Genomic DNA, 12275 nt, shown 5'->3' with positions numbered 1-12275 from the left:
ACCCAGCAGAGGTAGAGACAGGGGTAGAGGTAACCCAGTAGGCAGCCAAGGCACAGTGAAACAATCAGAGCAAGACAGTGCTACAGTCAGAGTCTACGCAATGAGACAGAGAGAAAAAGTCGAGACATCTGATGTTGTGGCTGGTACTTTCTCAACTTTTAATCAAGATGTGTTTGTGTTATTTGATCCGGGTTCTACCCATTCTTATATGAGTGCTAGCATCATTGATTGCATTGCTATTCCATATACAGAAAAATGAACTTTGAGGTGCTAATAACCAATCCGTTAGGACAAGAGGTCAGGGTTAATAGAATGTATAGGGATTGTCCTTTGGTGATCCAAGGACACACTTTTCTATCTGATCTCATTGAAATGCCCTTCAGAGATTATGATATCATCTTGGGCAAGGACTGGTTAATCAAGCATCAAGTCGTGATTGACTGTAGATTGAAGACAGTCACTTTTGGTCTCCCTCAGTATAGTGATGTGGTAATACATGGGGAGAGGCAGCTATTGTCATCAAACATCATTTCGACTACACTAGACAGAAAAATGATCAGAAAGGGGTGTGAAGCATACTTGGCACATGTGGTAAACACCCAAGTGGGGAATCCAGCATTGAGAGACATCCCTATAGTATATGACTTTCCAGATGTGTTTCCTAATGAATTGCCAGGATTACCTCCAGAAAGAGAGGTGCAGTTTGAAATTAATGTTATGCTTGGTGTGGATCTAATCTCCATAAAACCATATAGAATGGCACCAGCAGAGTTGAAGGAGTTGAAGATAAAGTTGCAAGAACTACTTGAAAAGGGCTTCATTCGCCCTAGTGTGTCACCATGGGGAGCGCCAGTATTGTTTGTTAAGAAGAAGAATGGCACTCTTCATTTATGTATTGTTTGACCTGGAATCTGCATACTTTTATATTAGTGTTAGAATTATATGTTCTGTTGTTATTCCTTTACAGGGGAATAAATTTTGATGCATTAATGATTAGTCCTTTAAGATAAGGATTGTGATAATAAGTGAAATTAGTTTTGAAAGAGTTTATCGATGAAAAGTATTTTCAAACACACCATAAATTATAAAGCTAAATGGCAAGCCTACATAATATAAGGCAAGAGGAAGTAAAAGTAAGTTGTGGTAATAGACTTGCTCTAGATGAGGGCAAAGATGTTACAGTTATTAATTGTCAGTAGATATTGTAATCAGAATAAGTTTTGGATATTAGTGAATTCGAAAAGGATAAAAGATAGGAAAAGTTTGATCTATTGGGATGTATTGTAGTAACTATGCAAGGTTCTTGATGTTTATACTGTAAGCTATAGATTACACTACTGACTTGAGATTGTTGTGTAGAGCTACGTACTACTGGATAGTACACCAAGATGAGAATAGTTGCCAACGGCATCTGTTTTGGTATAGTTATGCCAGGACAGAATTTTATTGTTGGAAATAAGTTTGAAAATCCTACTTAGGGATTTAAAACTCAAAAGTTAGAATATCAAAAGGTTATAGTTCAGTACAAAAGAAAGTAAGTTATAGAATATTAATAGATAAAAAGACTTGTGGAAGTAGAAATTTGAACAGTTGGTTCAAATATAACAAAGAAATGTTACGAATGTGAGGAAGACTATTGACTAGAATGGTCAAAAGACCAATGACTAGATAAATCATTCTAACATGACCTCAAGAGTCATTCAAGAAGAAACATGAATCGAAATATTAGACAGCACAATAGTAAGAGAAGATTGGTGTTATACAAACAAATTAAATGTTATATTAGATTGTTAAAATTCTTATACAAATTCGAGGGAAAGAAGATTATACGATCATATAGAAAGGAGAAAATAAACGTATGACTATTGTGAGATGGCTATTGGGTAAAATTTCATGGACGAAAATTATTTTAAGGGGGGGAGAATTGTAACACCCCTATGTTCGGTAGTGCATTCTACTGTTCCTGTGACTAGTGTTGTCCGGATAGCTAGGATGCCTAGAACTACACTTAGATATGGATGAGGAGACATAAAATAATGAAATACAAGAAAAGAAAAGATAAGAAAAATAAAGGAAAAATAATAGCAATGAAATGTAACTAAGTTAAACGAGCCGAGAACCTTAGCGATAGGTGACCCCACCAGAAAATCACGGCGTGGACCGTTGACTAGCCTGGACCGTGGGGAACCCTGGAAAATATTTTTAGGACTTAAATAAATGTCTATTGAAGTATAATACCATTAGAAATATCAAAGAAAAATTAATTAATTAGTACAAAGAAATGTGAGAAATCGAGAAAACATCAAAACTTGGTGTTACCGAAAAATCGGGAATGCAACCTAAATAGGGGCATTGTGGTCATTTGACACCCCGAGTTGTCTTTTGACCTAAATATCCATTAAAAATAAATGATATTACACTTGGAAAATGTCATGAAAAATTAAATTAGTGGTACCTAATGTAAATAGCTAAAGTTAGGAGCTTAATGTGGGAATAAGGAAGGTTATGATTAAATAAACATTAAATTAGCAATAGCGCTCCACTAACTCACTAAAGTGGACCACTTAATCTGCATTTGGACAGCAGATTCATCTTCTTCTTCAACCTTGGAGAACTAGCCAAAAATGGAGAAAGGAAAAACTCCATTGCCGCATGGTTTTGGAGCTCCATGCAAGTGTGATCCAAGCTTCTTTCTCTCCACTTCCCTTCATTAAAAGTTGTCCATACACCTTGGGCAGTAGATAGGCAACAAGAAGACCAAGTTTTGGAGAGGTTTTGAAGAGTTTCCAAAGTGGTAAGTATGTGTTTTTTATTATTGCTTCATTAAAGTTTGTGAGGATGTTATGGGTACTTGAATTGTGGAAAGATTTTTGGAGATTGATGTATTAAGGGAGATGTGTATTTTTTGGCAGCCATGGAAACTCCTTAGGGCAGTTTATTCTTGCTTGTAAATGGTAGATTAAAGGGTTGATTAAGTGTTTATATATGTAGGAATAAATTGAGTGATGTATACTAAGTATATGTGAATGTATATTTCAATTTGGAAGCTTGAAACTTTATTCAAAGTGAGGTACAAATCGGCAGCTTGAATTGTGAACCAAAAAAATGTTATTTCATGGTTTGGTTTATGGAATTGTATGGTTGAATTATGGTACTTGTTGTGGCAGCTTGTACATGTATGTAAGAGTTTGAGTTTGGACATGTAAATGAGCCATATTATGTAGTTAAATTGTGTGTAAATTGGACTTGATAAATTCTATACTATAAGGTGCATATTAAGTGTGGTTATAAGCTGCCAAAGTGACCAAAAAATGTGTTGTGAAATGTGTTTAGGTTATGGTACAAACCAGAATTGGCATGAATGTGTAACTTGGTAAGTGTTAAAAGTGTCCTTTGATGAGCAATGAACAAAATGCAATAGGGCAGTTTATGTTTTGGGCTTAGAACCTTAAGTGTGTGGCTCCAATTGGTATGAGACCAATTGGAGGTGAAACTAGGCACAAAAAGTGCCAACTTTTATGAAGGAAGCTTACCAAAATTCTGCTTAGAAGGTAACTTGAAAAATGACCAAATCTGGATTAGTGCATTTAAGGCCTGAAAATTGACCATTTGCGCAGCAGTTAGTGTTTTGGCCATAACTCGCTCACAATAGGTCCAATTAACCTGAAATTTTTACCATGAATAGTTGAGACATATATCTACAAGTCTTATGGAGGCACCAAAGCCCAGAAATGACCATAAGCAAGTCAAATAGCTTTCACAAGTTCGGGTCCAAAAACTGGCCGAACCTAAAATTACCTAAAATGACCTAAAGTGACCAATTTTGATGCATTTTGACCAGCAATAGTAAAATGACCATAACTTGGTCTAGTAAACTCAGAATGACCTGAAATTTTGCCCCGCATGCAATAAGACATAGATTTATAAGTTTGTAGTTTTGACCAAAACCCGAAAACTGAGGGAACTAGGTCATCCGGCTAGGTCAAATTAGTATACTGGAATCCGACAAATTGCAATAAAACGCAATATACATGGAAATGAATTTGGTAACATATACCAATATTAAAAGGCTACAAATGTGACATATTAGTAACATTAGAACCCAATTTACCTAGACTGCATCGAGGGTCAACATCTTAGGTTGACGAAGGAAATAATAGTATTCAATAAAGTAAGTATTAGGCCTTATTGTTAGAAATGGTTTAAATAAGTACTAAAACACTTCAAATTGTGTTTCTCAGTCAGCAAAGACATAGGGAAAGGGAAGGAAACACTGAGTCAGAGGTAAGAGACAGTTATCAGAGGTTTGTGCACAATAGTTATTTCTTTTGAATTTTTCAATTGAAATAAATTATGATTATTTGTATGTTATTGTTTTAAATTATGTTTGTGCACAATAATTTTGACTTCTCATTTTCTACTTAAAAATTTAATTGAACATTATAGTTTTAAATTGTGTCCGTGCACAATACTTTTATATTCACTGCTTTTACTAGCAAATTTATTTGGAGAAATTAGTTATGAATAATTTTTTATTATTTTGGTTTTGGGAATATTATTTGGAAATTATTGTGTTGCCTACTTTGTAAATGGAAATTTTGATATAAATTGTGTTTAGTGGTATCGGAACAAAGTAGGGACGGCGATACGTAACGCCTACGATTCCTGGGAACTCTCACGCGTGAACTCAGGAGCTTGCAAGGATGGCGATATGTAACGCCTGTAAGTGCTCTGATAAGTATACTATATTCCTCCCTCTTTAACTTATCAGTCTGAGGTGAGTGTGGATGAGTACTCATTATTTAGCTAGCTTCCTCCCTCATTGATTTCGATTATTGAGGTGAGTATGTCTTGTCGTGGTGTACAACACGGCATGTGTGGAAAAACTGTGTCATGGCCTAAATTGTGTTATTGGTTGGCAACACTATATTATTCAATTATTTGATCAAATGGTGTTATTGATTGGCAACACTGCATTATTCAGTTATTTGATCAAATTGTGTTATTGATGGGTAAAACTATGTTATTCAGTTATTTGATCAAATTGTGTTATTGATGGGTAAAACTGTGTTATTCAGTTATTTGATCAAATTGTGTTGTTGATTGGCAAAACTGTATTATTTAGTTATTTGATCAAATTGTGTTATTGATTGGTAAAACTGTGTTATTTAGTTATTTGATCAAATTGTGTTATTGATTGGCAAAACTGTATTGTTCATTTATTTGATCAAATTGTGTTATTGTAACACCCTCCCTGTACCAACTCCGTATATTCTACTGTTCCGGTGACCGGTGTCGGTCCGGACAGCTAGAACGTCCGGAAAAATATTTAAACTAAAGTCGGAAATCATAATTAACTCAAATATTAATAAGAAAAATTTAGTAAAAATTTTAGAAATAAAATACAACCAAGTTAAGCAGTAGGTGCCCTAGCGATGGGTAACCAGAGGGAAGTTGCGGTTCTCACAACGAGGAGCCCTAGACCCGGGGGAAAAATTATAAAATAATTTTTGGGACTCCAGAGAAGGGTTATTGAGGTTCCCATGGCATTAGAATTCCAAGAAAATACCTAGAAAAATTTTTCAATCGGTACAGACAATTTTGACCCGTTCAGCCAAACGGAGGGCATTTTGGTCATTTCGCCTTCAGAGGTGATTTTTGGCCGACTTGTCCAGTTGAGTAAATAATTAATATGACATAAAATATGGATAAGCTTTACTAGAAATTAAATTGAAGATGAGTAGTGGAGGAAAGAAAAGAAAGTGAAGAAAAAGCTTATTTATGACATCATTGTGATGTCATTTAAAATTGCCAACCAATCACCATTAAGTAACCATTTGACTAACTAATAAAAGAGCTAAATAAAGACCAAGGAATACCAAAAACCAGCTTCCTTCTCTTCAGCCAAAAACGTGAGTTTCTCTTCTTCCTCCCTCCATTGATGTTCAATCAAGCAAGCTTAATTTCCTACCTTGTTTCACCATAAAACCCTAACCCCACTTCATTAAAATTTTACCCTACACCTTAAACAAGCTTTTGGCAGCCAAGAAGAGGAAAGAAAGAGAAGTTTGAGTTGGGAAAAAAACTGCCCTATTCAAGGTTAGTGCACTATATACCTAAAACTCTTTAATTTCATGAAATGGAACTTGAATTTAGTAAGAAAATGTAATTTAAATGAACAAAATTCATGTGTATGTGTACATGAGTTTTGGCTGCCCTAGTGAAGGAATAGGAAGGAGTGTTTTTGATGAGCTTGAAGTGAACTAGAATCATGTAGGAAGTTTATAAACATAAGAATAATAAGTTGGTATGCTAACTAAGGCATTTTGTAGAAAACCTAATGTGAAGCTAGGGTTTTGGGGAGTGAAAATTGACTTGGCTTAGGAAATTGTTAGAGCACATTTTAATGGTCAATTAGTGACCATCTTAGGTAAGTTGACCATAAAATGGACTGAAAAATAGGATTGCAAAGTGAAGTTGCAGGCTGCCCTAGGACAGCAGCAGAGGGACTGAAAATTCAGTCCACTTGCACTACCATAACTTGGGCTGTGTTGGTCCAATTGGTGTTTGGCCAATTGCACATGAAACTAGGCTTATAATGGCACATTTTTGCTGAAGAAACCATGCCCAAAAGACCAAAGCAAGAGGACCAAAACTTGGCCCCAATCCGGATACCCTGCAACTGATTCTGCAGAATGACCAAATGAACAGTAACTGTTTATTTGGCCATAACTCACTGTAGATTTGGTCAATTGACCTGAAATTTTTACAGCAACAAGTTAAGACATAGAAAAACAACTTTCATGAAGAAACCTACCCCAAATTATGGCTAGAACCTAACCCAAATGGCAGTGGAAGTCACTGTTTATGTTACTGTAGATATGGTCAATTCTGCAGATTGGCAATCCGGCCAGCTGTGGTTTTTGAGCCATATCTGGAGCTACAAAACTCCAAATGGAGTGATTCAAAAAAGGAAATTCAACTAGACAAAATAAGGAACAACTTTCATGTTTGCCATTTCTTCAAATTTCCACTGTAACAGTGTGTAATGGAATAGTAAACTTAGGCTCAAAAACTGAAATTTTCTACCCTCTTGGTTTTAAGTTAGAAATGGTAAATGTAACCAATCCCAACAAGTGTAAACAGCAAAATGTGGTATGTTGGGAGTGCCAAAACCAATGTACCTAATTTCTACCTAAAAGTCAACATTTTAGTTGACCAAAGAGGTGAATAGTGACACCGAAACTTGAAATTCAAAGATTGAAGAATTTTAAAGTATCGAATGCCCTAGTATACCTAACAAGATTGGTTTGGATAGTTTGGCATGCCAAATGGGGTTCAGTTAGCAGTACTGCACATGACGATATGCCATTCTGTGATTTCATGGCTTTTAGCCATTCTGACTTTGTATTGAGACTTGGCCTTGTGCCTGATATTATTCTGACTTGTTAGCCGCTCATTACACCGGGAGATGCATATGTGACCGATGGTGTGACGGCCCGAGGTACTAGGTACCCAGTGCCAGTTTACCCATTATCCAGTCCAGTCGTCTAGTGTAGGTTACTTGGGGCAACCAAATGAATAAAAGTGAACAAAGTTAATGAAATAATGAATATACCAACACCAAACAAAGAAAGCATACACATCCTATACACATTTATTTTCTTGCTATTTTCCTTTATTATATTATTGCACTACTAAGCATTATTGCTTAGCGCGTTGCTTTTGCCACGCGTAGGTACTGGAGATCCCGATCGTGAGCCCAGTAGACCACAGACTAGGTGAGTCCATCCTGCAGTTCTACATAGTGTCCTTGTCACCTCAACTTCTGCAGTGCATTGGTAGGACACTAGGTGTCATTTTGATATTTTGTAGCAAATTTTTACTTTCTCATATGTATTTAAACTTATGTAATATATTTTGATGTTCATGTAAATAATGAAAGTTATGACTATGAATGCAAAATTTGAGCATTTATTTATTGCTTGTATATGAATATTATGAGAAATGGAAGTTTGAGAAATGAAAAGGTTATTGAGAACTGAAATTGAGAAATATTGTTGAGATTTTGGATATTGGAGTTTGAGATGATTGAATACAAATTTTGGAAGTGTTTTTAACAGGTTCCGAAGAACTGTTTTCTCCATTTTTAGCCGGTACTCTACCGGATTTTCTATAAAATTTTCGGAACCTCAAATAAATTATAATTTCAATAAATGAACTATATTTCACAAACTATATTCAAAACCTTGACAAAAATTAATTAAGGTAAAATAGGGTGTGCCGGTACACCGTGTGGCATAGCTTGCTCGGCTACACTGTAGACGGGTAAGGAGTGTCACATTTAGTGGTATCATAGCACGGTTTAGGCATTTCTGGGCCTAGATTGAGTCCATACCATGCATTGCATTTGTAAGAGTCGAGGTGACACTAATGCAGATCTGTTTGTTTTTGTTATTTTGAATAGGATATGGACCCTTCATCTCAGAGAGCTGTTGAGGAGAAAGTGGAGAGTCATGCTCCACCTGCAGCAGCTGAGACTGGGGGCATGAGAGAATCTGCTCCGCCAGCTCAAGCATAGCCTACTCAGCCTCCACAGGCCATGTTCCAACAAATGGCCGACTTCTTTAGACAAATGGCTGGGGTAATGCCAGCACCACCACCACCACCACCTGCTCCACAGCAGAAATCACACCTGGAAAGACTAAGAAAGTTTGGAGCTGTGGACTTTTATGGCAAGAGAGAGGATGACTCTGTTGCAGCTGAGAATTGGTTGAACAGAACGGGCAGAGTCTTAAAACAACTCCACTGCACCTCAGAGCAAAATCTAGAAGCTGCAGTATCCTTGTTGCAAGACGATGCCTACGAATGGTGGGACACTGTGTCGATGAAGTGCAGCGAAGTCAGTATCTTGGGACATCTTTCTCTCCGAGTTCAAGAAGAAATATGTGGGTACTGTATACTAGGAAGAGAGAAGAAGAGAGTTTATTAACCTGAGGCAGAGACAGTTGTCAGTGGCCGAATATGAGAAGGAATTTGTCCGATTGAGCCGCTATGGAAGGGAGATAGTCCCTAATGAAGCTGAAAGGTGTAAGAGATTCGAAGAGGGACTAAATGACAACATCAAGATCCAGCTCACAGCCTTGGGAATCACATAATTTACCAAGTTAGTGGAAGCTGCAATAAAGGTGGAAAAAGTAAGAATCAGTGAACAGACCAGAAGAGAGAGACAGCAGAAGAGGGGCCCAGGTCAGTCTAGTTCAGCTCCTGCATTTGGGAAGAAGTTTAAGGGTCCTCCTGTACAGAGTTCAGCTCAGCCACAGGGTCAGGGTCAGTCTTAGGGGCCCAGGCCACAGTTCACCCCTAAGAGAGGTCAGTCCACACCATCAGTGGGCAGCTCCCCAGGGATGGGGTTCAGGGGACCAGCCCCAGCATCTTCTGCGTGTCCACACTGTCAGAAATGGCATAAGGGGGAGTGTTGGAGAGTGACTGGTGCCTGCTTGAGGTGTGGGTCAACAGAGCATCAGCTGAGGAACTGTCCACGCAGAACTACTATAGCTGCTCCAACACATGCAGAAAGACCTGCTCCTGCACCACAGAGAGGTAGAAAATCTGGCAGATCTGGCGCAATGGGACCATCACAGAGGCCTGCATCCGAGCCAGCAGAGAGGTCAGATAACAGACCACCTGCCAAAAATTATGCCCTGAGAGCTCAGGAGGAGCAAGATGCCCTGGACGTCATCAGGGGTACGTTCTTCCTCTACACTACACCTGTGCATGCATTGGTGGATCCAGGATCCACTCATTCCTACATTTGCATCAACTTACCCGTAGAAAGGGGGATACTAGTAGGGAAGAGTGACCAAGACATTCTGGTCACTAATCCATTGGGTCACAGTGTAGTGGTGAACAAGGTATACAAGGGTTGCCCGTTAAGGATTCAGGGGTATGAATTCTTGGCCGACCTGATTGAGTTAGCCTTCCACGAGTTTGACGTGATTTTGGGAATGGACTGGTTGTCACGTCATCAGGCAATATTTGATTGCAAATTGAAGAGAATTTCTCTAAAAACTTCAGAGGGTAATGAGATCACAGTTGTGTGGGAAAGGATGATTTCCTGTCCAATGTCATCTCAGCCACAATTGCAAGAAGAATGATGAGAAAAGGCTGTGAAGCCTACCTAGCACATGTGGTGGATACTAGGCAGGCTAAGCCAAACCTGAGTGACATACCCACAGTGAGAGACTTCCCAGAGGTATTTCCTGAAGAATTGCCTGGTTTGCCACCAGAAAGGGAAGTTGAATTTGCTATTGAGACACTGCCGGGTACAGCACCCATTTCCATTGCTCCTTATAGGATGGCACCCACTGAATTGAGGGAGTTGAAAACTCAGTTGCAAGAGTTGCTTGATAAGGGGTTCATACGCCCCAGTGTGTCACCTTTGTGAAAAAGAAGGATGGGACTTTGAGGCTATGCATCGATTACCGGCAGTTGAATAAAGTGACTGTGAAGAACAAATATCCGTTGCCTAGAATTGATGATCTGTTTGATCAGTTGAAGGGAGCAGGAGTATTTTCTAAAATTGATCTCAGATCAGGGTATCATCAGTTGAGGGTGAAGGATGCAGATGTGCCAAAAACTGCATTCAGGACCCGATATGGGCGTTATGAGTTTCTGGTGATACCCTTTGGCCTAACAAATGCACCAGCGACATTTATGGACCTTATGAACCTTATCTTCCATCCATACCTAGATCGGTTCGTAGTGGTCTTTATTGATGATATTCTGGTGTATTCCAAGACTAGGGAAGAACATGATGAGCATTTGAGGATTGTTCTGCAAACCCTGAGAGAAAAGAAGCTGTATGCTAAGTTGTCCAAGTGTGACTTTTGGCTGAATGAGATAGCATTCCTTGGACACATAGTGTCAGCTGATGGGATTAGGGTGGATCCCAAGAAAATAGAAGCAGTGATAGAATGGAAGCCTCCCAGGAATACAACTGAGGTCAGAAGCTTTTTGGGGCTAGCTGGGTATTACAGAAGATTTGTAAAGGGATTTTCCTTAATAGCTGCTCCAATGACCAAGTTGTTACACAAGAATGTCAGATTTGACTGGAATGACAAGTGTCAGACCAGTTTTGAGAAGTTGAAGGCTATGTTGACAGAGGCACCAGTGTTAACACAGCCAGTGTCAGGAAAGGACTTCGTGGTCTACAGTGATGCTTCTCATAATGGGTTAGGGTGTGTATTGATGCAAGAGGGGAAAGTGGTCGCTTATGCTTCCAGGCAGTTAAGGCCACATGAACAAAATTACCCTACCCATGATCTAGAGCTTGCAGCAATTATCTTCGCACTGAAGATATGGAGGCATTACTTGTATGGTGAAAAATGCTACATTTACACAGACCACAAAAGCCTGAAATATTTGCCAACCCAGAAGGAGCTCAACCTTAGACAGAGGCGATGGATTGAGTTCCTGAAGGACTATGATTGTGTGATTGACTACCATCTTGGGAAGGCAAATGTAGTTGCTGATGCTTTGAGCAGAAAGTCCATCACAGCTTTGAGATCATTGAATGCCCGTCTAACTTTGATTCGAGATGGAGCTATTTTGGCTGAGTTGCAAGTGAGGCCAAACCTGCTACAGCAAATATTAGATGGGCAGAAGGTAGATGAGAAGCTAATGGCTGTTATGAGCAAAATCTCAGAAGGAAAAGCAACTGACTATGAGGTGAAAGCAGATGGGTGTCTGTATTACAAAGGAAGACTGTGTGTACCAGATGATGGGGAATTGAAAGCTAATATTCTAAAAGAGGCACACACCAGTGTATATGCTATGCACCCAGGAAGTACAAAGATGTATCATGATCTGAAGCTTCAATATTGGTGGCCTGGTATGAAGAAGGACATAGCTGACTATGTGACTAAATGCTTGACATGTCAGCAAGTCAAGGCAGAACATCAAGTTCCATCAGGTTTGCTACAGCCTATATGCATACCTGAATGGAAATGGGATCGGGTCACCATGGATTTTGTAAGTGGTCTACCCCTTACCCAGAAGAAACATGATGCAGCATGGGTGATAGTTGATAGATTGACAAAGTCAGCACACTTTCTGCCAGTTAGGACTGACTACTCACTAGAGAGGTTAGCAGAATTGTATATCAGTGAGATAGTTAGACTGCGTGGAATTCCACTTTCCATCATATCTGATCGAGACCCAAGGTTTACATCGAGATTCTGGAAGAAGTTGCATGAATCCTTGGGTACACAACT

The sequence above is a fragment of the Hevea brasiliensis genome, chromosome 1 (genome assembly GCF_030052815.1).
Source record: "Hevea brasiliensis isolate MT/VB/25A 57/8 chromosome 1, ASM3005281v1, whole genome shotgun sequence".
In the NCBI taxonomy this organism is placed as follows: Eukaryota; Viridiplantae; Streptophyta; class Magnoliopsida; order Malpighiales; family Euphorbiaceae; genus Hevea; species Hevea brasiliensis.
The sequence above is the reverse complement of the archived record's forward strand: the minus strand, read 5'-3'. Positions refer to the sequence as shown.